This window comes from Triturus cristatus, chromosome 10 (genome assembly GCF_964204655.1).
Source record: "Triturus cristatus chromosome 10, aTriCri1.1, whole genome shotgun sequence".
NCBI lineage: Eukaryota > Metazoa > Chordata > Amphibia > Caudata > Salamandridae > Triturus > Triturus cristatus.
This window is the reverse complement of record NC_140593.1, coordinates 1,226,911,945-1,226,938,724: the sequence shown is the minus strand read 5'-3', so window position 1 is coordinate 1,226,938,724 and position 26,780 is coordinate 1,226,911,945. Positions and strand designations below refer to the sequence as shown.

The following is a 26,780-nucleotide window of genomic DNA, read 5'->3' as shown; positions in this document are numbered from 1 at the left end:
CAGGAGCAAGCGCCATTTGCATGCGACTCTTATTGTAAACATTACTGCTAATTCAGGTGAAAATTCTTCTTGCAAACAATTCTGCCATAATTGCAATGGTCAGCAGGTCGCAAGTTTACAGAGCGGCAAATGTGTGAAAGTAAACGATTCATAAAAAAGTTATTGTTCCATTTACTTTTGTTTGCAATTGAAGCATTTCCACCCCTTGAAATGTGTTCCTACTCAAGGGTAGACATTTCCAGTCTAAAATAGTTCAATCAAATTAATATATGTCTGCTTTATACCAAGGACTCCCTGTTTTTCACAAAATATACATTTATGTTCAAAATCGGAAACAGGAAATTCTGCAAGACAGGAGGTACATGAGAGAATAGTGCCAAGAAACCATATTAATCCATTGTCCTAGCTTTTAAAATAAACTCAATGTACAATTATGGTTACTACTTATAGAATACATCTTTATTTACACATGCAATAAGGCTCTGTTATTCGGCACTCAAAAAGTCAGCATGCCGTGACAGGCTTCTAAGTTGGGTGACGCTGTATGATCATAGGTGATTCCCAGCTCAAAGATTTTTCCCACAGTGTGATCACAGGCTAAGAAAGCTGACCCAATGTGTGACCACCTGCACAGCATGCTAAGGCTTTAGTGTGGAAACACAACCTGGCCCGTGGTGAGCAAAACGGACGGGAGAATCCACGAGCACTGGAAACAGTCCAACTTACCAACTGGTACCGAGACAGGTTTCTACGTACCAGCTCTTCTCTTCTGGTTCACTCAGTCCTCGAGTCAGTGTCTCTGCCATGAGTTTGCTGACAGGATAGGAACAGGAGCTGACCCTTCTACAGCCCTACTGTATCATGGCTTCTGATAGGGCTTGGGGTGACAATGCTACAAATGCATCACTGCCCAAGCATGCTCACGTGTTTCACAGATGTGCATTTCAGGGGCATGCTCAGCTTCTCTATGGCTTGTGAATGTGTGAAGAGTGCGAAAAGGAGCATAGCACTGACAGAGACAAAAACGCAAACTGACTGTTAGTTTGGGTGTTTACACTTTTTGCCTTTCAAAGCTGCTCAAGTAGCTTCTTTTTGCCAGTTGATACTAGGCAGCGATGCTCTCGCGGCCTCAGGCACAAGTTGGCACTGGTAAAAGGACTGGGGAGAGTGGGACGGTGGAAGAGTAGAGGTGGATGTAAAGAAGGAGAACAAGTAAAACAAAATAAGAGACTGGGGGAAGAGTGGCGAAGATCAGCACATGGAGAGCAGAAGTAAATGTTCCAGTGTCCGAACCAGCAAGAGGTGAGTAGAGATGGGGGAGAGCAGACACATGAGGAGTAGAACTTGGAGGGTAGAGGGGGATCTAAAGAGTGCAGAACCAGTAAAAACACTTGAGGCTGGAGAGAAAAATAAAACGTGCAAGATGGTGCATGAATTGGAGCAGTAGATATTTTTAAAAAAGCAGAAGCATTAGGAAAAGTTAAGTAGCAGGAAGAGGGGACAGTGAGAGGTGGATGTAAGAGGTCAGGATCACCAATAGAAGGTAAGAGGCTGGGTAGGGAGGGAGGGGAGAAGTAGCCATTACAGGGGCAGAATCAGTGAGAAAAGAGTAGAGGCTGGGGAGAGATGAGAGATGAAGTGTGCAGCAGGGAGGAGAGAGGGGGTGAAGCAGAAGCAGAATCAGTGAGAAAGATAAGAGGCAGATGGATGTAAGAGATTCAGAAACAGTGAGACAAGGTTCAAGGTAAGGGTGGGCGACAATTTCCGTTCCGCTCGCGGAAATTGCGAAAATATCGAAACTTCCGCGATCCGCGAGGGAACGGAAATTGTCACCTAGGCAGGTGTGCTTTCTCCCCATATCTAATACTTGCTGTCATCCTTGATGGAGCTCTGTGCATCCATGAGTTTCTCGAGCGCAATTCCCGTGTAGTTCCTGACACCAGGAGGTTCTGTCTCCTCATCTGCTGCTCTGATCCGTCTCTGGCCCTTTATAAACAAGAGGCATGTGAACTGCATGGAAGCCCCTCCCGTTTGGCCCCACCCCCCCCACCCCAGCGGTGTGCATCGTCTTCCCTCCCTTTACCCCACTATGATGGACAGCTCACTCGAGGGACCCCGGCGCCCGTCGGTGCTGTGGCAACGTTACAGACACACATGGTCGCTGTAGACAACTCTTCTGGCCCTTTACGCAGCTGTAGTGTAGGAAAAGCACTACACATTTACCCAACGAGGTAGCACTTACTGATTAGCCAGTAAAAAGTACTCCAGTTGAGTAGAGGTATTGCACAAAACGGTGGCATCTTCTTGGGTAAATATGCAGGGCAGGATTCATTCTGGCACGATGATCCTGTCACAAAAATGAAACCCCAACTTGAAGCACTTGTATTTGACCTTCAACTCGGGCACCTGCTTTTTTTATTTATATCTGTAAGTCTTACAGATATGAATAAAGCAGGTGCCCGAGTTGAAGGTCAAATTCAGTAACGCGTTAAGCAGCACACAAAAATCTCCGCGATCACGTGAAATTTCGCGTGATCGTGGAGATTTTTTGCCTTTTCGCAATATTTTGCGAAAGGCACTTTCGCAAATTCCTCCCACCCTTAGTTCAAGGCTCGAGTGAGAGAGGATAGGTGAAGGGTAGCACATGGATGGGAGCTGGTCAGAGACACAGAACTAGCAGAGAACTAAAGTGGAGGGGGAGAGACAGGGACTAGTGAGAGGTGGATGTAAGAGGGGCAGACTCAATGGGTACTCCAAGAGTCAGGCAGAGAGATGATGTGAAGTTGTTAGAAGGTAGTTCTGACACTATGGGCCGCCCAGAGTTTTCGCTTTTTGAGCACCTAATTGTTGAGCTTTTACTGTGGGGGAGCCTCATAAGTTGGGACTCACCCACAGTGAACTCAGGATGTAAGAGACTGCATGGGAATTTTACTTGTGTTCCCCTGGCCTGACCAGGCCACTGCGCAGCAGCTGGAGTAAGGGACACCGAGCTGGTTACATGCAGACACGTGTGTACATGGAATAGGTTTTATAGGCTGGAAAGAAACATGCCAGGGAAAGTCAGTGTGTTTTACTGTGTTTTCACTTCATTACTTCCCTAAGGGAATGTGGGGTCCATGGCTAGATTAACTTCCGTTAGGCCTACAGATTCCAGACACGCACTTAAGTCCAATGTAGCGAATGTGAAAATAAGTATTCTGCAGAGTCCAAAGTCATATTTGTACTGCTTTTGGGTCATCCAGAACTGTCATATTTCTCTGAGCCAGCCATGACCAGACCCAGGCTGAGGGCTGACCTCAGCTGGATGGATTGATAACCTTTCTTCCACAAACAAGGGCCTCCTCTCCACGAAGAGAAGATGGGTGGAGCTACAGGCCAATCCATCAACCGCTGTCGCTGGGTGCCAGGCACCAGGCTGCACCAAGGAGGAAAGGCAGCTTGGGGGAAAGGTGCTTCCGAGACATGTGGCAGAAACCCTGGACGACGCCATTTTGAACAAGCTCAGAGGCTGGACAAGAAGGAGGGAGCAGGGGTAGGGTTGTGATGTGTCGCTGTTTGATAGGACCAACAGACACTTCCTGCCAGCCCCCTACTCAACTTTTAAAAAGTGCTTGCACAGGAAGAGAAGGTCTCTCTGGGGTGTGGTCTGCTGAGAGTGAAAGTGCTGGAGCCTGGCGCAATGGGCAGTTGGAAGGAGCGACCCCCTGACTGCCCCCAAGACCCTATCAGAACCAGAAGAAGAGCCCAGGACTGGTACACAGAAGCTGGGGCCTCTGCGCAGGGAGAGAGGCCCAGAAGGAGAGCCTGGCGAAAGGCTGGTGCAGGGAGCCAGTGAAGACAGCACACTGCTGAATCTATCCTCTCAGAGACCCAGAGGGCAGAGGAGAGTGTTCCCAGTGGCTAGGGCTGGTAAAGAGGAGCATGAAGCGCCCCATGGTGCCTCGCCAGGCATTTGGAAATCTTCCGTTTTGGTGCTTTGTGGCCCCCAGAGGAGGGGGTCACCCTCATGTGTGAAAAGGGGTGCAGGGGGGCTGCAGGAGCACCGCAGTCTCCCCAGCATAAAGAAGAACAGTCCACCCCTAAGTTTCACGGGGCATCTGAAAGAATAACCCCTCCAGGACTCAGCCAGCCTTTAACACCTTCTAGGCTGGAACTTATGTTCTACAGCTGAGGGTGTACTATGAAGTGCATCATGGAGTGAAGGGCTGAGTTGGGGATGTCTGGAGAAGGGCATCCCCTGGAGGTGAAGTGGTGTAATTGCACCGAAATGCATTTACTATTGGTTATTTCTTTTTAGGTGGACTGAAAGTCACATGTGTAAAGTGAAGTACCTGTGTAAGGTGATGTTAAGCTAAATGGAGTTATGTTGCTGGACCTTCCTGCTAGGGGGTCTGGCTGTATTTACGTAATCCCATGCTTTTACCTGGGATTCCTTTTAAAGTGAAGAGGCGCAATGCAGGAGAAGTGTAGTTGCCGGGAGTACTTCTTTTGAAGGGACTGTAAGTCACATGTGTAAGGAGATGTCATCAGCCAAGTGGGGCTATGTTGCCAGACAGTCCTGCTAGGGTGTCTGGCTGTATATGCGCAATCCTGTGATTTCATCTCTGATGCCCTTAGGGGCTGTAATTGCAATGCATTCAAATGATCAACCAAGGTGATGAGTACTGTCATTCTAAAGTGTGCGTAAACATGGATTCTTGCTGCTGCGCTTAGGTGAAGACCCCAGACTGCTAGCCCTTAAGATATAGAGGTGCATACGTTATGGTCAGTAGGAGATGCTCAGTCAGGGTCATGTGTCACCAAGGCAGGTTTACCCCTTTTTAATGCTTGTTGAGGTAATGGGGTGGGTCGCCACTGGGATGGTGCCAGTGCGCAGGGCCCTCGCTCCAGGTTATGTTCAACTAACTGCATTGGGGGCAAGTTGATGTGCATACATGGGAGTGGTGGTACTAGACCCCACCCCCCCTGCGGGAGGGGTGGAGATGTTATGCAATGTCACAAAGTAATTCCAACAGTTTATGTATATTTGTAAATTGCTGCATAGTATTGAGTGATGTGTTTGTTTAATAAATGTACTCTTACTTTTATAAAGCAAAGTACAGACTGGACAATCAATTATTGAATGTTTTTTCTGCGCACCTGCAAATGGCGATTACTAGCCCACACCACCTCCCTTGAGTAAGCCTCAGACTGCTCTGCAACGCTACCCCCTGAGAGTCAGGAGCTACAATTGGGTGTTTGGTTCCCAGTGAAGGACAAATGTAGTCATGTTATTTGTGTAGGCCTCACAGATGCTGCCTCGTTTTCCAACAGAAGTGTAAAGCATTGAGGAGAGAGCGAGAATACCTCATTGTCTAAAGTTTACATAAAACGATATACAATAATTACTTTAAATAAAACTTCACAAAATGCTGATAAAAAGCACCATTAAAATTCAACACATTTTAATTAAAAATTAAAGACAACGTTAAGTCTTTTTCTCCCAGAGTTTAACCGTATATCTCAAGAGCTTTACAAGGTTACCTACCACCTTTACAGACCCGCCTTTAAATCCCAATAACACAGCCTCTGGTATGGTTCTTATGCCCTCAGCATTAAACATTGGCTTTAAATATATGTTCTGCACGTCTGGCAGGGCTGGACAAAGGCACATTTAATGTTCAATGGACTCTTCGGCTAACTTGCACATGCTACATGACTCACCAGTGCAGCCCTTTAGTTTCCATGAACCATCAAAAGCCTTAAAAGGGAGGTAAAAATACCTGAATCTCAGAAATGCGTTATTGTCCTGAGACCGCAAATTAAAATCAAAGTAAGGTTGCCTTAAGCTAGACAAGGTGTCTACAATATATCTGCTATGCTTATATCTGGAGGCCGCATCTATGTCACTACGCAAGATTAGGTTTTTCACTAACTTTTTTTAATACTAATTTGCGCACTGCTCTTGGCATGGATGCTAGCGCCACTATCGAGGGGAATCTATATTCTTACAGTAGCTCTTCCAGACGCTTTTCTCCATTGAGGAGATAGGCGGATATAAGAGATAGAACCAGTTGGAAATTGAATGAACTTGGGGTCATGGGAGAGATGGATGTAAGAGGGACAGAGTACACCAGGGGCGTAACACAGGCCCCTGCAGCCCCCGCGGTGCGGGGGGGCCCCAACGTTCCAGGGGCCCCATCACTCTCAGCGGAGGGAGACGGCTGCGCCTGCAAGCAAGCCTCTTCAGCCTCCCCAAGTCCCCATAAATTAATCTGTGCGCGCACGCCACGGTGACGGCCTCTAAGCCTCCAAGTCTTTCCTCTCTTTCTGTCTCGCTCCTCAGTTAGTGAAAACCGAGACTTCAAGAAACGGGTATTACCCTCTCTTTCCTCCTTTCGTTTATTTGCTCCCCTGTGAAATGGATCCAAAAAAGAATAACATTTTTGCTGGAAACTTTTTCTTTTTCTGACACAAGTGCAGCCTCGGAGTGGAGAGAAATAAAACATTCCAAATGTGAAAAATAAATAACTAATTAAAGCAAGACAGAGTGGTTGCAAGGTGTCCAGATTTATTTATTTACACCTAAACACATTAGCGCCACTTTACAGTGTTTGCCAGTGAAGGGATACTTTTGTTTTCTCGTCTCTCTTTGAACAACATTGTTTTCCCTATGTGGGAAAGTGCACCTTGCCTGGAGGTACTGAAATACCTGCTTGATGGGGAATTGGAAAACAAAATGTGTACAGCGGCTGTGTGTTCACGAATGTGGTTTTTTTAACCCATACTGCCTATGTTTTGAAAGGATATAAGCAATGGGCACTGAAACGGGTCCCTTCCGGGCCCTGTAGTCATGGCCTTACCTTTTCATGCAAAAGCACTCACTAATTTCAGAATAATTAGTGTAAAAGGAAAAAGGTAACCATGTTGTTCCTGCTTACATTTCACATGCTTTACTTTTTTTTTTTTTTTTTTAATGCAATATTCAGTTTTCATATAACACCCAAATACATTTTTACAGAACCAAAACTAACACAAACTCCGGTACAGATGGAAATCAGCAGCGTACAAACAGTATACACGTGGCAATTCAGGAGGGAAGTCTACAAAGGGGGCACCCCATATCAAGTGGCACACAGCAGTGACGAACCTTAGTATGTATCGGACCAAGGTATGACGCGACCCACGTGGACCCAGCCATATCCCCCACTGGCCCATTGTCCGGCCCGGCAGGGCGAAACACCCTGCCCCTCCCGCCTCCCCGTCTCAGAGCATGCACACCTAGTCAACCACCGGCAGCTGTAAAGTAGGCTAGAGCCCAGCATGCTAGGCCAACCCCACCCGCCCCCCAGCCCCCTCAACCCATGTCGTCTGAAACTGCCCCTGCCAGGGAACGTGGAGAGTCAGGGGAACCCGCCCCCTCCCGGGTCCACTGCAGAAAGGGCTCCCAGATGTCCCTCGGACGGGAAGCGGTCGGCATCGTCTCCCAGTAATATTCTAGCTGTGCATTGCCATACGTAACATCTCTCACCCATTCTGTAAATTTAGGCACGGATTTGCGGCCCCAGCGCACTGCCACTTGCCTTTTAGCATAAAGGAGCAGTAGCGCGTGTAGTTTCCTGGTCTTTGGTGGGGTAGCCTGGACACATCCCAACAGCCCCAGAAGTGGCGTCGGCGCGTCAGTTCTGTGAAGGATTTGATTTATGGCCGTGAAGACCCTTACCCAGTATTCCTCCAGGCGCGGGCAGCTCCATGCCACATGCAGGAAAGAGGCCCGCTCGGCCCCACACTTCCAGCAGTTGTCATCCTCCCTCAGGCCCATACGGTGCAGCGATCGCGGTGTGCGATAGTACCTGTGTAAGAACTTGAAATGCACCAGGCGCAACCTGTAGTTAGGGGATAGTTCCTTCAATTGCCCACAACAAAAGGCCCATTGCTCTTCAGACAAAGGGGTCTCTAGATCCTCGTTCCACACAGTGAGCGAGGTAGGTACCACCACAGGGGCCTGCTCCTGCATACAGTTGTAGAGCCGGGACACCAGTTTTTTGGGGGAAGCTCTCGAGAGTAAGTTTTGTAATGCCTGAAGTTGTGGGGGTTCCTCCGGGAATTGAGGCCACAGCGTTTTGCAGGATTCTCGTAGCTGGTGTAGGGTAAAGAGATCACTAAAGGTCTCCTGCGAGTCAGACTCTCCTACCGCTGGGACCCCGAAGGTGCCCTCCGGGTAAATGTCAGCAAAAGTGTGCAGCGTTTTTCCTCTGACCACCACGGCCCCCCCTCTGTCAAGCAGGCAGGGAAGCATAGGGTTGCCCCTCAGGGGGGCGGCCGGTGCATACAGGAGGGGAAGTCGCGCCCGCCGTCTCAGCTCCCGCCATGTCCAGCGAAGCAGGGCTACCGTGTCCACATCCCCGGAGGGGCGGGACGGCTTTCCGTATACTGCCACACTCAGGGGTAAAGGAGCAGCGGCCGCCGTCTCCACTGCAATATGCGGTTGGTAAGGTGTGGGGAACACCCAGAAGTGCAGAAACTGCGCCTGCGCGCAGAGCGCATATAATGCCATGTCTGGGGCCCCCAGCCCGCCTTGTCGCAACGGGAGAGTAAGCAGCGCCCAGGAGGATCGAGCCTGGCCCCCAGCCCAAACCAGCGTCAACAGAAGTGACCGCACCCGCGTGTGGAAATGCGTCGTCAGGGGCAAGGGTACATTCACGAATAGGTATAAAAACTTAGGGAGGACCACCATTTTTACGAGGGCAATCCGCGCAACCAGAGACAGGGGGAGCTTATTCCAGAGTTCAACTTTCCCTTCCAGCCAGTCTACTGCCCTGCCGAAATTCAGCAACCACAAGTCGTTCAGGCTACGGCTAATCCAGACCCCCAAGTATTTGACCGAGTCAGTTTCCCAGCGCAGGGGATAATCTGAAGTTACCTCCAGTGTGGCATCCGTCAGGGGGAACGCGACCGACTTGGACCAGTTAATTGCCACACCGGCCAGTCCCTCGAACCGCACGAATTCCCTCAGAAGCGGGCTCAGGTTCTCGGCTGGATTGGTGACATATAACGTCACATCGTCTGCGTACAGGGAGATCAGCAGGCTGCGAGAGCTGAAGCCTATACCCCGGGCGGTATGATGTTGGCGGACCCGAGCCGCCAGAGGCTCCATGGCAATGGCAAAAAGTAGAGGGGACAACGGGCACCCCTGCCTGGTCCCGCGTGATATGCCAAAAGGCTGTGAGACCAGCCCATTCACCCGCACCCGTGCTCTTGGAGCGGCATACAGGGGCCGTATCAGGTTTATGAAGAGGGGACTAAATCCCATTCTCCCAAGAATCCTAAAAAGGTAGGGCCACTCTAGCGAGTCAAACGCTTTCGTTGCGTCTAGGAAAACGACCGCCGCCTGTACAGAGGGGTGTAGGTGATGTAGGACGGAGAAGATCGTTCTCAAATTGTGGGACGTGGCGCGGCCGGGGATAAACCCCGATTGATCGGGCAGCGCCACCATCGGTAACAGGGGTTGCAGCCTGTCTGCTATCAGTTTAGCGTAGATTTTGACGTCCACGTTAATAAGGGAGAGCGGACGGTATGAGTCCAGCAGTTGGCTATCCTTGTCTGGTTTCAGCAGCGTGATTATGAGTGCCTCTCGCATCGAGTCCGGCAGGGAGCCAGTCTCCTGGGCCTCCGCAAATACCGAAAGGAGCCTGGGGGCAAGTTCATCAACGTATGTTTTATAGAAGGTGGTGGTCAGGCCGTCCGGGCCAGGGGCTTTATGCGCGGGCATGCTCTTTATCACTTGCGCCACATCCCGGGCGGTGAACGGGACATCCATGTAGCGGCGGTGGTGGTCGCTAAACCAAACAAGGGCGATCGAGTCGAGGAAGGCGTCTAGGGACTCAGGAACCGTAGTCTGTTTAGAAGTGTACAGGGATGAGTAGAACTGGGCAAAAGCAGTCAGGACTGCGTCGTGCCCTAGCCGGAGCTCACCCCCCACGTCCTGTATGGAGGCGATGAAGTGGGACTGCGCGCGCGGGGAAATCAGCCGCGCCAGGTTTCACATGCTTTACTTAATCTTGCATGCCCTATGAGTGTTTGCTTTTTCTAGGATGTTGTTAATTTTGTTTAGGCAGCATATTGCTCTTGTCTAGTGCGTAATTAGAATTGAGTCACATCCAGGTATTTATAGCGGGTCAGTGCAGTGCAAGTTTCTCTCAGTGGGGCAGTATGGTGTTCAGTGGGGGAGAGGATGTGGCGCTATGGTCAGAGCTGTTGAAGTGGAACTGGTGAACCAGGTTCAGCCTTAATGACCAGGCTCCCAGGCCACTCTCCTGAGGGAGCACATTCCTGTGCTACACCTTAGAAGGCGCCGCAAGATCTTAAAAGCCCTGGTGTCTTAGCACCAGCAGGTGGACCCTAGCGGTGGCAAGTGTGGATTAACCTTGAAGGCCTGGCCACCACTATCCATGAAGTTCACCTCCAATCTTGGGGACAGACCTATGAAGCAGCACACCATAGAGTGGCAGTGACTCTGTCACTGAGGTCAAAGGACCCTTGAGCAGGGTGGTTCTAGGGCAGCGTGACCGCACCGGGCGCTAACTTCAGGTGGGGGCGTCGTGTTTGTAAGTATAATATGGTTTTAAAAGCACTTGCTGCCTCCTTCCTGGCCTCCAACATTTTTGGGCAACAATAAAAATGTCTTGATAACTCCAGTGATTAATGTTCTTAGTAGAGAGAGATGGTGTTTTGTCTAGTGGAAGGTTTGACTCATGAAACGGAATGGCACAGGGTTAATGTGCCTGCTGCTAAGAACATGTGCCATGCAGATCACAAAGTGCACATGATGTGAATAGGTCAGTGGGTCACTGCTTTCGTCAGAGAAACCCTATTGTTACTTGCAGTAAATAAGTTAAAATCCTAACATAGAACCGTGAGCTATTAACTGTCGTGTAAGAGCTGCATGCAAACTCCAAGGTATAAATTAGAGCGTTATGATTTTTTCCCCAGTCTTCGATTATCCTAATGTTGCAAAAAAAGGTTCATTTGGGTAGAAATCAATTCTGATTATTAAAGAGAACCCCTAACCATGGTATTATATTTTTAATTCTGAGTTTGTGTTTCTGCAGACCAATCACTATTAAACTATGCTGCCTACTAGTATGGTTGTCATGTGACTCCTACCCCTTGTAGTCCTTTGTCTTATGTAACATTTCCTACACAGTGATTTACACACGTATGAATGATTGTCTCTGTGTAATATGTGTGATGTAAAGTGCTCTGATACCTTACACTGGTATTAGTGGTGCCGTAAATTTTCTGATACTTTATTATTGAGAAATTTTTGCACATGCTAACAGTCTCTGCAAAGATTTTTCCTTATTAGTACTAGTGGAATATACAACTGCAGCAATGAGAAAGGTGACCAGTCAACCTTTGCAAAGGGCCCTCCGCTTCACAGCAGCACAAGTCACATTTTTTAGTAACTTTTGATGTGTTTGAGCTATAAACAATTTATTAGTTAAAATCGTCAGATTATGCAGCAGATGATGCATTATGTGGCAAATATGGCAAAGCCATAGTTATGTGGAGAACATTTGCAAACTAGGATATTTTGCCATTCATGTTTGAACTCTCTCTCTAGGCATCTTGAAGCTGGAAAACTCCTGCGTCCATCCCAAACTGGGGTTCGCCCCTCTCAAGGGACTGAAACAGCCATACTGGCAGTCGCGGAAGACTCTAGAGAATTCTTGATGCAGGTGGTTCTCTAGCCGTGATATTGTTAGATCTCAGGGCGGCATTTGATACGGTTAATCACCGTATCCTAATTCATCGACTCAAAGATCTGGGTGTGACAGGAACAGCCCTGAATAGGCTGTGCTCTTTCCTCGAGGGTAGATCCTTCCAGGTCTTCGAGGGTGAGGCCATTTCAAGCCCTAGGCCCCTTTATTGTGGATGCCTCAGGGGATGTCCCTGAGTCCCACGCTCTTTAATGTTTACATGGCTTCTCTCACGGACATTATTCTACCCTTTGGGGTGCATATAATTACATATGGCGACGACACTCAATTAGTGGTGGCATTTAACTACAAAAGCAGTTCCTCTACTTGTCTTGGCCCATGCCTCAAGGAGGTGATGAGGTGGATGTGCCATTCCCATCTAAAACTGAACGGTGATAAGACCGAGCTTATGTTGCTCGGTAATCCCTCCCCCCTCGAGGTTTCCTCTATCTGGCCAGCATGTATGGGCCCTGTGCCTATCCCCAAATCCGAAATAAAGTGTTTGGGTTTCTGGCTTGATTCTGAGCTTAGCTTTTTGACCCAAACAAGGAAAGTTGTTGCCTCCTACTTCGGTAATCTAAGACTGCTGCGTAAAGTGTTGCCTTTGCTACCCCCTCAAGCAAGAAAGCTCGTGGTCCAGGCACTTGTCTTATCCCGCCTGGACTATGGCAACACTCTTTATCTCGGTGCTCCCTGTGCGGTCTTTAAGAAACTTCAAATCATGCAAAATTGTGCCGCAAGGATTCTTGAGGGTACTCCAAGACGCCAGTCCGCCAAAGCTGCACTTAGGTCTTTACATTGGCTTTCTATTCAGGAAAGAGTCCACTTTAAAGCCCTCTGCACCACCCATCAGATGCTAGGGGGTGTGGGACCGGCTATCAATTCTTCCTTTGTCCAGCCCTACCACGCCAACAGGCGGTTACGTTCAAATGACCTCCACCTGGCGTCTGTTCCCAGAATCAAGAGGTCCAGAAGTGGCGGCCGGCTCTTCTCTTACAATGCCGCTAAACTCTGGAACCCCTTGCCGCTTCAGCTACGTAAAGAGCCAGACCACACCGTCTTCCGCAGGAGGCTCAAGACCTGGCTTTTCCCTAATTGATTGCCACAGCTTAGTGAGGTTTCTGCCCTAGCGCTGGGATGCCTTCGGGTAACCATGCGCTTTATAAATGCTATTTCATTTCTATTCATTCATTTCATTTCATTCATTTCATTTCAACGGCTCTTGTGGAAAAAGGGAGGAGAAGTGCTGATGACAGAAACTCCATGGCTGGGAGACAAATGGCTTGCGATTCCACTTTTAAGGATATTTGGGACATTCCGTGATTGGAAATGTATCCCACTTTGTGAATGTATTTTAATGTTAATAACACATATTTAACCTTAAATAAACATGTGTATCTATTGGTTAAACTAAATAATGTAATAAGCTGTAACCGGTAAGTGAAATGGGAAACGAATACTAAAAACTGGGATATTTTGCTCTTTCTGCCACACCTCTCACTCCGCCCACTGACCCAATCCATTGGTTATTCCCACCCTCTGATTCTCCTCCCACAGTTCCCCTACTTTTTCCCCCCCACTTCGACCACTGCCTGGCACTAACATGCATTAGAGACAACTGTGGGCTTTTACCACTGGGTCTCTTAGAGAATGACACCTCAGGTCCATTCACGGGGGCTAAACATAGCATGTTTCTGGGTTCTCTGCACAACGTGTTTGCTATTTGACGCCAGACTTCTGCAGCATGTGTTGAGGAAATTAAACATTCCCTTGTGCTTGTATAAAACATAGCTGCCAAGTGGCATTGGCACCATGTCGTGTCCATTGGTAGCTTCTATCCAACAACACTTTGCATGCTGGAATGTTTAACCCCTTACTTAGATGGTCACAGCACAACTCCCAGAATGCAAGGTGCTGTTGGCTTAAAATCCAGGCCTGGCTGGTGGTGTCACACGTGACGATAGAGCCATTTGGAGGCAATGGTGAATCTGTAATTTAGCAGGCCTGTCTATACTCTTAGTAAATTGTAAATACCGCCAGTGTTGACACGCTGAGGTCTGAGGCCTCTGTTTGTTATGAACTAAGGCCCAGTCTGGTGGTTCAGGTCAGTCCTTGTGAGGGAAGCTGCTGGACTTGTTTTTACCATGCACTTTGAAAGTATTTTCACCTTGATGCAAGAAGAAAGTTGGATTGTTTTACTAAACATGCTTGATTTTTGTATATTGCTGGACTGGGGATTGCTTTATTTTGCATTTTGAAAGTATTTGCACTTTTTCTTTTGCTTTACCAACTACAGTTTGTATAGATTGTCATTAGGTACTCGCTGATATGGTTTGTTTTTATTCTACATGCAGTGTTATTTATGGTGTTGCTTGCACTTGTCTGTAATACGTGTACCTTACATCTTGTATTTAGCATTGTTTACATTACAGAAATGATCAATTAAAACAGACAAACATCTGCATTAATGTTCTGAAGCATCCAAACAGTTTTCTTCCTCTGCCTTGTTTGCCTGCCTGGTTTCAGTGCTTACTAATAAAGACATTATGATTGAAATTGCTTTCTCAGTTCACGTTATTATCATGCACAACCCTTGACAGTCGCTAGTGTGTGGCTGCAGATAATTCACCAGTCTATTTCTCTTGACCGTTGCAGGATACGGAGTTATATCTTGTGTACTTCTCAGGTATATTGTCAGTCGAGTTTTTATGGAATTGCAGGTTTGGGTTGGTCTTTCAAAGTTTCAAGGTACTGTCAATTCTATTTCAGACCTTCATAGTTGTTCTTTGTTCTTCAGCCAAAGGCAGTTCCTGAGACAATAGGATCGCTCCTTGGCATTGTTCTGATTGCTGCCTCAGTTAAATAATCTGCTTTTGACAGTATTGATACAAATGGCATAGCTTGCATGTTAAGAGTGTTTCCCACTTTCTCATTAGAACTTAGAGAAAGACAATATAGAGGCATTTCATTTAAATGTTGGAGGTTTCAAATCAAAATATGCTAGATTTCTGGGTGGTAGGGCAAAGTGGTAGATGGAGGGCCCCCTCAAGTTTCGTTACGCCACTGGAGTACACATGGTATGGTATGGTCAGAGTCTGAGAGAAAGATGAGAAAAAGGGTAGAGCATTGAGGGTAGGTGGATTTAAGAGGGAAAAAAGCAACAAGAAATAATCAGATGCTCTGAGAGGATGGAAGGGGAGACATGGGTGTAAATGAAGCAGAACAAGGAAAGAAGTTGTGAGGCTGGGGAAGAGATGAGAGTTAAAGGGGAGCTTGTGGATAAGATGTGTGTGTTCATAAGACACAGAACCCGCAAGGGAACTTAAGCAGAGTGGAGAGAAGTAGTGGTGAGAGGTGGATGGAAGAAAGCAGAACCACCAAAAATGTTAAGAGGTTGGGCGGAGGGAGACAGGAGGGGAGAGGTGGAAGTTAGATGGGCAGAACCAGCAAGAGAAAGTTGAAGCAAAAAAGTAAGCATCTGAAGGGGAGGTGAAAATGCTCTAATACTCTTCAGCGGGCTCAAAAAGTATCAGCATCTTCAGACATCGCCTTGTTGTCCCGGCCTCAAAATCCTAGGAAAAAGTTTTAAGTAGCATTTCCTATTGATTCAGATGATTTGTGGCTGACCCTTGAGGTTTTTATGACAGAACCCCCATGCATTTACCACACATACCTTAACAGTCAGTACCCAAACTGCTATACGTAGAAAAAATTGAAAACAAACGCACTCAGTTTTGTCGATGATTCAAAGTGTAAAACAAAGTCGGTGGTGCTGGTGGATTAATCCTACTGAGAGTGAGGATAAATATACTTAAATAATAGCGCTACCCTCCGTAGAGGGGCGTCCCCCATTTGCACTCAAAACATCCTGATATCAGTGTGATAAAGTTTCATGACAAGTTTCAATTGATGCTGTCCAAATCAATTTTTATTCACATTTTAATTTGTCTCTTTTTCTTCAAAAATCAAATCCGTATTTGTATAATCAATATGTGATCATGTAATCCAAAATCATCAAAATGTGTAATTGCACACAAATCAGGTTTATATCAAATAGCCCAATGCATTTCGGGCCGTAGCCCTTCCTCAGGGGCCGTATATCTGTAAATGTTACAAAAATGTATCTGTCTGTCTAGGCACAATCAATGGTAAATTGTGACAGTCATGAGGATTGATGATAGGTCATACGATGCATGATTCAGGAAATATGAAAAATGTGAAAAGTAGTGGTGATCATAACAAGATATCATGATTATCAAAAATGCTGTCAAAGAAGATAAGGAAAAGTATATGGGTGAAATAGTGATAATAGAGACAATAAGAAGTGAAGATATACATTCCCAGTGCGATGTCAATAACAGATGAAATGTGAAAGAGTGCTAAATATATCCGATGTGATAAAGACAATACTGTGAGAGCTCTTACTTGAATCGATAATGCGACGGTTTACGAGTGTTCAGATATTCTGAAAGATGAGAGGTAAAATATCAGATGAAAAGATATCAAACTCAACTGATGCCAAGACTATTGTGTCGGATCCTTCGGAATATTAACTTACCTAAAATGTGCAAGAGAGTTCTCTCGAAAAGTGAACGCAATCAACTGGTGGTGCGTGAGTCAATGACGGTGGTGCTATTAAGGTGATGTCAGAGATCACCTGACTAATAGGACTCATGGAGCGAAAGTGCATAAAAATAAAAATAAAAATTTAGAATTCAATGGCATTCAAAAAGTACTACTGACGGGAAAAGACGGAGACAAAAATAAATAAAGTTGTAATTTACTACTAAACGGGAAGTGTATCAACCAATGGTCACATGTTAATAGAAGTGGAAGAATTTGTAGTTCATTGGTTGGATACTCGAAAAAATTGAATGACTTATTAGACTCATGCTACGATAGTGTATAACAACTGAAGTAAAAAATGATATTTCAAAAAGAAAAAATTACAGTCTAAGTAAGAAGATCGACCGTGAGTCACATGATTAATGAAAAAGGAAGAATCTGTAGTTCGGAAAGCCGAAAAATGAATGGACTGGAGAGATGAGAAAATCGAAAATGTGACCAAACATGGTGGCCACAAACCATATGTATGTTAGAAATAGAGATGGTGTAAATAACGAATCTCTGACATGAAGTAACGTACGAAAGGTTTTTTTTTTTTAAGTTGTCAGCAATTCAAAAGAAAGAGTGTCCGACCACTGTATTTAGAAAGATGGTGATAGATATGTTGTGAACCTGTCGTGAATCATATATATCATGATGATGAAAAAAGAGGGTGAACATTGGTATACGAATTGAAACTATCATCAAAAAATGCTATTCATGGAGTATGCATGTAAGTGCAACATTGATAACATAAAATACAAAATATTATGGTCTGTGCTGGAAATCAATCGTAAATTTGCAATGTATTCATGATAGCGAGATTATATGTTGTAAATCTCATAGAAAGTAGCTAAATTCAAGTTTTTTGTTTAGTCCATTAGGAATGGTGGTGTTCAGATGGTAAATCCAATATTTTTCTCGTTGTAAGAGAAATTTATCCAGCGATAATCTCACGAAATGTGGCGTTGGCTTGATGATAGGGCAAGGCAAACTTAGCCATGATATCCACCCTCCATAGGATATCATGGCTAAGTCAGTCCTGAAGCAGGCGTAAGGAAATTGCCGCTATGCTTCATAGCGGGGGGCTTGATGATAGGAGAAATGTCGCTTAGCGACATTTCTCCAATCATGTCAGGGCAGGAACGCCCTTTTTGCATCTCATTAGAGATGCAAAGCTGGGCGTTAAGATTTCGTACGCTAAAGCAAGGTTTCAAGCGTTAGCGTGGCCTTGCTAATTAGGCGATAAAATTATCGCCGCTTTTCGGCCGAAAAAGGCCGCAAAAGCGGCGATAATTTTCTATCGCCTCGTTGCTGATATGCCCCCCAGCTCTCACGCTTCAGTACCATGGATATGGCTGTGAACAAGCGGTCATCTCCTCTGTGCCAGCAGAGGGCGCTGCTGCTCCATCCTACTGCAGACACCATGCTTTGGGTGTTACAGACACGGCGCACGCGCAGATCCCCACATTGTTATGCAGATGCGAGGCGGCTTTAACTCTGATTCGATTATACATTATTTGTGTAATTATGGTGCCGTAGAGAACACTAAATCACAGAGCATTTCTCTTTCGTTGCTTAGGGAGTGTGCTAAACAGACTGCAAATTAGTGGTTTTCAAATACTAAAAACGCTTAGTTCTTGTGAGCTGCTGTTACAGGTCATTCATTCCTCGCAACACAAAAAACGCAATAACTTAGGTCGGGCAATGTTAGCTTCTTGTGGACGTCATTTAGGGGTCGCAGCAGCGACCCCTGGTTTTCACCTTGCGACCCCTGACTTTCATGTTTAGATCCCTGGCTTTCATCTTACGACCCCTGGCTTTCACCTTGCGACCCCTGGCTTTCATCCAGCGACGCCTGGCTTTTACCTTGCGACCCCTGGTTTTCACCTTGCGACCCCTGGCTTTCATCTTTGCAACCCCTGGTTTTCACCTTGCGTCCCTGGCTTTCACCTTACAACCCCTGGATATCACCTGGCAACCCTTGGACATTCTAGCCGAAGGGACGGCATAAAAGTGCCCTTATGAGCGTTGGGGCTGCACCCCCTTTTTCCTGGGCATTTTTTTATTATACTAGTAGTGAATGAGAGTCTGTATTTCACTTTCAGTGGAATAAAAATGGAGCGAGAGGAACTGCAACAAGCCCGTCGCTCACAGCTGAGGAACAAGAAAGAAAATGCTTTTAAAAGTGTGTTGTGTGTATGTGTGTAGTTGTGTGTGTGTTTGTGTTTAAGGAGAGTGTGTGTCTGTGAGCATATGTATCTGCGAGTATAAGTGAGTGAGTGACACTAATAAGAACGAATGAGATGAGTGTCAGTGAGACTAACACTGACTTCAGCTGAGTGTGAGCGAGGATGAATAAATAACAAGCATTTACAATGCAACGGTCTCGGCATTGTTAAAGTTAGAGCTATTGGCATTGCTCATGACATTATTTTTGTTTATGTTTTTGTCAACTCACGTCAGACCTGACAGATAGATGCATGTGAAAAATTAAAACGAAAGCCATAAAGCTACGGTTGCAATGCTAAACTTGGCAATCAAAACCTAAATATTTAATGAGGGACAGGATTCGAGGCTAGCCAATCAAATCCGAGCTAATCGTTCTTGCGTAGACTTTCAATTGCATTTTACAAAAGGGTTGTAGGTGTGCCCCCACGTGACCAAAGCGAATGCAGACAAATCAAGGCTTGATACATGAATGGATCCAGGGGAAGCTACTGTAACAAATGAACTCTGGTGCAATTAGGGAGGCTCAGAAAACCAATGAAAAAAGCCAATAGTCTCCACTTCCCAGAGTATCTCAAATTATTACAACCTTCATCCGAATGTATACATAGTGCAGCGTGCTTTGAAGGCAATGTAACCAGCACCTGGTAAACCAGCGTAGTTCAAAGCGATCAATCTTATTTTATGCCATACAACTTGTCACTCCGGGAACTGCAACGTTGAACTAAATAATTAACAAAGCTTGAAACTTTAAGACTAGAGACCAGCAGTTAGGCACACATGAACGGCTCAGTTCTGGGATGGTCGTTACTGTAATAACTGGCGCCTTCAGATTTAATAATCTCGCTTAAATCTGTTACTGTTAGCACTGTTGAAGGTGGTCGAACCGAGGTGTGCCATAAGTTACAGTATGGCTGCCTCTTTTGGATGGAGACCCTTCCAAGATGGCTGCTGTGACAAATGGCGTGATCTTGGGCACTTTTGGGCGGGTGGGAAGACCTGGGGCCTCCGGACACGTGCATCGGATATAGTGAGTCAGTCTATCTAGGAGGTCATCTGTGGCATTGTGAAGGGCCGTGTCCCGGCACAGTATTCTCTCCACTGCGTCGACCACGTGTGACCTCGGGCAGGAAGCGCGAGAAACATTCACAATGTTTCGTAACTGAGAGGCAAACATTGGCCTGGCCCGGTGGTCACACTCACAACTGCAGCATGCATGAAAGGCGAGTCACAATCTGGAAGCTTTCTTTCATGCCAAAGGCTGGTTTTAGACCTCTGCGTTTAACCAATTACAACATTAGCGTATGTGGCTTTTGCTCTACAGAGTTTTAGGTCCTTTTGATGTCGATTCCTCAATAATAATCTATTAACCAAAGATTTCTCAGTAAAAGATTTTCCCCCATTAAATACATATTCATTCACTTAAATAAATGGATAATTTAAAAGATCGTGTAACCAGGCAAGAAATAAACCATTGTTTTAATGGGGACATTTAACAGGACTTACAATTTGCGTTTAAAGAGTCGTCTATTGTAACTGCAACGATGGGGCTGGGCACGTTTGAAATGAGGAAATTGTAAATGATGAAAGGAGGAGCGTTGCCCGCCCGCAGCATGTCAGTGGTGAGTGCGTGAGCCTGGCGCTGGCACGGCCCTCCTTACCGGTGAATGGGCCATGGGGTCCGGATCCTCCCGAACCCCGATCTTGCTCCGCGGCCGCCTCTTTTCTCGTCACGAGGCGGCCTCTGACGCCGACCACAAAAGTACCTGCAGATTTACAGCCGCCGAAGCACAGTCAGATCTGAACCCACGGCGAGAAGCGAAACTGCAAGTGCGTCCAGGCGCTAGCGAGCTGCAAAAACAACAGCAAGAGAGACCCTTCCAACCAATGCTTGAAAAAGGTTCTAAAGAAAACTCTCATGCATACGTGTCAACGTTCCAGCAGTGAATAACTGTGAATTCAATGTTTAAAACTCTCGGCTTGGAAGGCAGAAATGTATGCAAGTAGGCTTGCACCTACAATTTGTGAACCTCTGATTTACACTGAATTCCCAAAGAATTCCAGGAGTAGTTGTGAGAAAATGTCACTTGGAGATTCCCAAAGTAAATGCACGTGTAAACAAAATGGAATTGAATGTGTACATTTCGCTCATGCACAAGTTCCACAACGAGAGGACAAGCACACCACTGCCTTTCTCCGAGGTGAAGCAGAAATGCCTCGGAGAAACGCAGTGGCGTTTTCGGGGGGAACAACCTTTACAACGCAACTTTTACAACGCACTACACTTACAACGCAATTTTTACAACGCAACATCCACTACAACGCATTCCATTACATCGCATGACACTACAACGCATTTTTAAAAACTACCTTTACAACGCATTCCATTACATCGCATACTACCTTTACAACGCATACCATTACAACGCATAATATTACACTACACTATCCAACACTTACCCTACTGTTGCACCCCCTGGAGTTAGAATAGTAATTTTACCCCTATACTATCCAACACTTACCCTACTGTTGCACCCCCTGGAGTTAGAATAGTAATTTTTACCCCTATACTATCCAACACTTACCCTACTGTTGCACCCCCTGTAGTTAGAATAGTAATTTTTACCCCTATACTATCCAACACTTACCCTACTGTTGCACCCCCTGGAGTTAGAATAGTAATTTTACCCCTATACTATCCAACACTTACCCTACTGTTGCACCCCCTGGAGTTAGAATAGTAATTTTTACCCCTATACTATCCAACACTTACCCTACTGTTGCACCCCCTGGAGTTAGAATAGTAATTTTTACCCCTATACTATCCAACACTTACCCTACTGTTGCACCCCCTGGAGTTAGAATAGTAATTTTTACCCCTATACTATCCAACACTTACCCTACTGTTGCACCCCCGGGAGTTAGAATAGTAATTTTTACCCCTATACTATCCAACACTTACCCTACTGTTGCACCCCCTGGAGTTAGAATAGTAATTTTTACCCCTATACTATCCAACACTTACCCTACTGTTGCACCGCCTGGAGTAAGAATAGTAATTTTTACCCCTATACTATCCAACACTTACCCTACTGTTGCACCCCCTGGAGTTAGAATAGTAATTTTTACCCCTATACTATCCAACACTTACCCTACTGTTGCACCCCCTGGAGTTAGAATAGTAATTTTTACCCCTATACTATCCAACACTTACCCTACTGTTGCACCCCTGGAGTTAGAATAGTAATTTTTACCCCTATACTATCCAAAACTTACCTTAAATGCAATGTAATATTATGCGTTGTAATTGTATGTGTTGTAAAGGTAGTATGCAATGTAATGGAATGCGTTGTAAAGGTAGTTTTTAAAAATGCGTTGTAGTGTCATGCGATGTAATGGAATGCGTTGTAGTGGATGTTGCGTTGTAAAAATTGCGTTGTAAGTGCATGCGTTGTAAAAGTATGCGTTGTAACGTCATACATCCCGTTTTCGGATTCGGGGGCGTGTTTTTCTTTTTCTCTCCTCTTGCCATTGGCTGGAGGAGAGAAAAACACGCCCAGCGAAAAGTAACAAAAAAACACGCCCCCGAATCCGAAAAGGACGGGGCTTGTTTTGCGAGACAAGCCTCTTCTCAAATGGCTGGCCAGCATTTAAGAGGCCAGCCAATGGAGAAGAGGAGAGAAGAGGGGCTGGTTCAAGCCCCTCTTCTCCAAGTCATTAAATCTCGCGAGCGAGACTGCGCAAGCGCAGCCTTCGCTAACCAAGACCTAAAAATGAGTGTGAGGAAGAGTGAATGAGAATGAGAGATCATAAGAGATAGTGAGTAACTGAGTGATAATGAGTGATACAGTCTCAGTGAGAATAAGGGAGAATGAGTGACTGAATGTAAACTGAGTGCAAGTGTGTATGCATGAGAAAGTATTAGTGAGTCAGAGTTAGAATGAGAACAAGTACATTAAGAGTAAGATCAAGAGGGTGAGTGAGAATGAATGAGTGAGTGTGGCTGAGGGAACGTTAGTGTAGGTGGAGTGAGTGAGAGTGAGATTGTGGGGTTGGCATTGCAAGTCTGCACACCCACACACACAGCGGTGGTGCTAGGGAAAGAGGGGGGTCTTCTGCCCCCCTTGCTTCTTCATGTCTTCGCGGTTCCCCTCTATGCCTGGCACTAGGTGGGACTGGGTTGACATGGCGCATGCAGGCCAAGTGAGCAGCTCTGGGACTACATCATCTGGCAGAGGCAACATGTGGGGAGCCTTCTGGGTCTGTGGGGGTCTCGGGCTGACCCCCCAGCCTCCAACGTTGTGTATGATGGGTGCCATTGGTGGGCACCAGCGTACCCACCCATATTAAATGTAGGCCCCGGGGAATGGGGTCTCCAGGGCCAGAATAGGCTTGGAGAGGGGGGCCTCACCGGCCTGTCGCCCCTTAAAAAAACACAGCCCTCGGTGATGGTGTCCCCAGCGCCTTTCAAGGCTTGCGGAGGGGGGCTGCACCCCTCCTCCCCTTATTAAATTGATTGGGCCCCCAGGGCCTAATGAGGCTCAGGGGCGGGGTACACGGTCCTATTGGCAAGATCCCGCCACGCAAGGCCAAAGACAGGGCAGCCCCCTCTCTTAGCCTTTAATGGCCTTGGGGAGCTCGCCATATTTGGATGTATATGTGGTATAGGCAAGATCACTGTGGCGACGGTCTCCAGTGCAGGCAAAGATGCCGCCATCTTGACTGCGGGGTACCGCCGAGCCTATTTGGATATTCCTGATGGGTTAGTAGTGTCCTGGAAGCGGAGTACTGATGGGGGGAGCGGCTGCAGCGTTGGGGAAACAGGCAAGTAACATTTTATTTTTTATGTAAAACATATATATGTTGTGTCTGTGTACATATTTGTTTGTAGGATATGCGTAGTGTTCATTATGTGTACATACTGCCTCGCACCCCACCAACATACACACACCATGCAATGTATACCCGCATACACCACGGACACCTTCCTGCAATACTATCAAATGGGGTGCCGATCCGTCGATGCCAAGGTGTAGCAGGACAGAGGGGACCTGGACAAAGGAGAAAAGGGTGAAACCACATCCTGTACCCTGAAAAAAGGTGACTTTTCACCTCTTTTCATCCCATTATGCCGACTTGAAGTAGGTGGGATTCCCATTGGAATTTCCTTAGAAACAGCCCACATCCAAATACCGATGGTGGGACTCCTGGCCGTCGATGGCAAGGAAGTCCTGGTGGAGTCGGCAGGCATGCGGCAGTCTTCCCTCCCATTGGAATCCAACATTGCAATCGGGCGGGTAGACCGCCAGGTAGGCGGGCGGGGAGACTGACGAAAAAGCCCACTCTGTCGAGGGCCCACCAACGTCTAAATCAGACTCAAAGTCCTGGTCCCAAGGCCGGGAACCGTGAAAGGAGCACTTTTTGAGTTTCATAGTCTGTGGTTTCTGTCCTGAGAAAACAAACCTTGAAAGTGGTCTCAATGTGGATAACAACGTGTATTTGTAAAGCGCACATTCACCCAAGGGTATCTTGGTGCTGAATAGCAGATGGTTACTGTTACCCAACTTAATGGTACTCATTTTATCGACCTCAGAAGGATGAAAGGCTGAGTGGACATGCCGAGATTTGAACCTGTGACCATGAGGTTAAACACAGGCCCCTACAGTGGACGCATTGGTTCACTAAGCTACAAGACCCATCACAGGTTTCCTTCTCCACGGACACGGACCCTTGACTGCAAACCTGGAAAGGGCACCCAACGTGGGTCAACACATTCCATGGTCTTGGTACGGGGGCCACATATTATTGGCTATGGACTCAGAAGACCAATACACAAAATGGGGTCTGAGGATATTTAGTGGACCAGCGAGGGCATTCTCCCCTATCAGTACAAACTACAACACAAAGAGTCCTCGGGTCCGGAAAAGTGACTGGCGATTGTCCCAATGAGGAAAATATGGAAGAAACTGTGCTGCAAATGGGGGGTCCCTTTTAAGGACGGTTTGCCTCACACACCAAAGGTGTCATACTTCATCATGGGGACACCTCCTCACTTCACAAACCTAGTCGTGACGCGGGCTACAACCCCCTCGCTGCGAGGGAGGAGCTCAGGGATGTTTTAATGGAGAAGAGGGGTACTCATAAAACCCAATGTGAGCGTATGTGTGAGCGTATGTGTGAGTGGAAGCGGTGCAGTGCTATCTAACAGTGGTGATAAGAATAGTGATTAAAACTAGCTAGAAGATAAGCCTAACAAAGTTTATTGATGCTCCCTGGTGCTAGGATTAAAAGCACAAAGTGAGTAGCGTGGCTGCCGACATTAGAGGCAGCTACACTAGAAAGTGATCAACATGTTTCAGCCGTCTTGACCTGGACCAGTGTCATGGCTTTCATCAGGATCTCTTACAAGCTACTGCAAAGCATGTGTCAAAAATCAAGAAAGAATAAGTGGAAAACATAAACGTCGGCATGTAATACAAACCCAGTGATCCAGCTGTTCAGCAGATGCACCGGTATAACCTGTGGTAATACAAAAACAACATACCGTGCAGGTAGAGCCATGGGGTACACGTGGCTTGGACCACATTCTCGCATACCCAATGAGACAACTCAACGCACCTGTGCCTGGTAGTTTGCCGACCCTACAACAAAGATTGTGTCCCATTTTTTAGTTAAAATGGGCCCTTTGGTGTTCCCCCTAATGCCCATGAGTCAGGGAGTGCTCATCCCTTACAAGGCATTTTAGGCATGTTTTGTAGGCCTGGGGACCAAGCCCCAGGCCCTGTAATGGCAGCCACAGAGACAAAGAACTCTCTTGAAGTCAGCCAATCAGAGGCTTGAAATCTGCCAGCCCTACTTTGCTGCAGGGACTGTATTTTGAGAAGGTTGAGTACCTATCTTGATTGCTTCTTGAAAGGGCACTCCTCCCTGTAGCCACGTGTCTACCGCACTGGACAATATACGTGACCGGGGTCAAGAGACTCTTGTAGAGGGTTCCAGATGGAAAACAAGACAAATGTGAAAAAACATTTTTGGGCAATCTTGTCATCATTATAGGCGATCTCCATGACACAGGAGGGATCCACGAGGCCCCAAACTGAGCCTTCCCTCTGGAAGTAGAAGCTATACCAGGAATATAACGCAGAAGGAACAACGCCAAGCTCCTAGAAGCAACAACCAGGCACAACAATTGCTGCATGGGGTGCGAGAAAGGCGCTGGGGATGAAATGGGCGTTTTGCAGCCTCCTCTTCTAAAACCTCCATTTTGTATTCTTCAAACATAATATGACATCACAGGAAAAGGCTGCTGCACCTTGGACTAGGAACCTCATACGCCCTCCGATGGACAGACTAGTGTATGACAGGAGAGGCATGAGAGGCAAACGAAGAGGAGGGAACCCGAGAAAGCAGAATTAAGGGAGACAAAGGAAGCACTTTCACCATCACTCTTCACTCACGCGGAGGCGTAGATTCATGGAAGGGGGGGGGGAGCACCCCCCCAAAAAATGCATTCTTGGTTTGGTGGTTGGCTCTGGGAGGCCTGCGTCCGGTTTGCTCGGTCTGTGTTGGTATTTTCTTGCCCTCCTGATTTCATTAAGAGTTTTTAACTTGTACATTTATTGGATCAGGAACTTAAACATATTTAGGCCCAGACTTAGAAAGATTTGGCCTCAGGGTTGCTTAACTTTTTTGATGCAGCTCAAAGCAAAATCCTTTTTGCATTTACAAAGCGAAGCACATTTTTCTATATTTGGGTTTGTAAGACAAAGTAAGACATGCATTGGGGAGAGGGGTTGGCCTAACGGCTAGGGTGGTCGACATCCAATCTGGGGAACCCCGACCTCAAATCTGGGGAACTGGGTTTGAGTCTCGGCAATGACAGCTGAACATCCTGTGATTCTGGGCAAGTCACTTAATCTCCCTGTGCCTCACAAAAATGAATATGTCCTCCAGGGTCAAGTTCGCGCTACATAAAACTCTTTAAAAAAAAAAATGCAGCACAATGTACGGCTTTTCCGTGCTCTACATCAGGGAGGTGTTACGTGAGTGGTGCATGGGCGTTCCTGTGCAGCTTCCCATGGATTTTGACACAAACCCATATTCATATTTTGACTTGGGTTTGCGCCAAAATGTTGTGGCTGCCTGAGGTTGGCGTAACCCGGAGAAACGTCCTTAGAATGCAGCAAAGAGGAAAAAGCATCCAAG

General features: G+C 46.6%; 1 protein-coding gene across 2 annotated transcripts in view; it reads right to left on the bottom strand.

The window, feature by feature from the left end:
- Window positions 1-16,425, bottom strand: part of PNCK (pregnancy up-regulated nonubiquitous CaM kinase) — a 486,583-nt gene extending 470,158 nt beyond the window's left edge. For both annotated transcript variants that reach the window (XM_085629799.1, XM_085629804.1), the window contains exons 1-2: window positions 16,300-16,425; window positions 16,167-16,206 (exon numbers count right to left, since the gene is read on the bottom strand). The gene's annotated coding sequence lies outside the window, so the exon portion shown is untranslated. The remainder of the gene's footprint in view (window positions 1-16,166; window positions 16,207-16,299) is intronic.
- Window positions 16,426-26,780: the final 10,355 nt, after the last annotated feature.